Here is a 1,218-nt window from a genome sequence, read left to right as displayed (position 1 = left end):
TAAAATTTATTTAAATAAAGTTGTATGGAACTATTCATGGGTGTATAATAGGAATATTCTCCTAACTTAAAAAACTTTTCTGTAACTTGATATGTAACTTAAAAACAACTGACCTGTACTTTCCTTCCACAGAACACTGATAAGCTAAAAATCTATGAAGCACAATAGTTCAAACTGTATCTGATCTCTCATATAAAAGAGACCAAACTCTGGAACCTTAAACTTTTCCTTTTGTAAAAATACTTGGCTATAACCCTTAAGGTGCCTGTAGCATCCTCCAGAGCAAAGCTAAGCCTCTTCTGGGAGGTGCCACCAAATCCAATCACAACTGTCATTCTGAAGGAGGCTCCTGGGAACTTTGCTGCGTTTGTAACATTTATACGAAATACGTTTTCAAAAGTTGAGCTTTGCTGTTACCTCAATGCTTAGAAACCATCTCTAGGCTTCCAACTGACTCACAACCCAAAACCTCATCCCAAACACTTCTACGTGACTCAGCGATCCTCTCGGTACTTTAATGCTGTGAACAACAGACTGTAGCAGAGGCAACTATGAGAAGCACATTCGTCGTTGCTGCGTGGTACCCTGTATTACAGCATGCCCAGCGTATATTCCACCATCAAGTGTGGCTCGCCCATCAGTGCACTTTGTGATGGGTCGGTAAGAATATCCTCAAAACCATGGTCTCGTCGTTGCTGCTCAGAATATCCAGTGAGAGGTTTGAGCTTGGAAGAAACAGAAGACGCTGAATCTGCTGCACTGCCTTGAACTCCATTTGCAACCTCAGGGGAGCAAACAGACCCTTGTTGTTCCTCACGGTAAAAAAGTTCATCTTGTCTTGCTTTAGCTGGAATGTTTTCTGATAATTCAAGAAGGTGAGTGGGCAAAAGTTCATTTTTCACACCAGAAAAGCCTTTCTGGAGAAGATCATGACTCTGGAAAGGCCCACTGCCTGAGAGCTTTGTAACTGGAATACTGTCCTTCAGGCCTCTGGTGTTCATCTTGGAAACAGCTCTGCAAAATCCTCTGAACCCGCTGTAGTCAGCCAGCCAAGCCTGCATTAATGCTTTTAATGTTAATAAAAACAGTAGCATGGAGAAACAGAGTATATAAAAGTCATTCTTGTCAATAAAACTTAGGATTCATGTTTGGGTTCTCAATCCTATTCTGCTGGTCAATGATTCTGTTTTAATGACATTACCACACTGTTTTTACTTT

General features: G+C 41.0%; 1 pseudogene; it reads right to left on the bottom strand.

The window, feature by feature from the left end:
- Nucleotides 1-590: 590 nt before the first annotated feature.
- Nucleotides 591-1,001, bottom strand: Pomp-ps1 (proteasome maturation protein, pseudogene 1; annotated as a pseudogene).
- Between the last annotated feature and the right edge of the window lie 217 nt (nucleotides 1,002-1,218).

This window comes from Rattus norvegicus, chromosome 6 (genome assembly GCF_021556685.1).
Source record: "Rattus norvegicus strain SHRSP/BbbUtx chromosome 6, alternate assembly SHRSP_T2T, whole genome shotgun sequence".
In the NCBI taxonomy this organism is placed as follows: Eukaryota; Metazoa; Chordata; class Mammalia; order Rodentia; family Muridae; genus Rattus; species Rattus norvegicus.
This window is presented reverse-complemented; position numbering and strand designations above follow the sequence as displayed.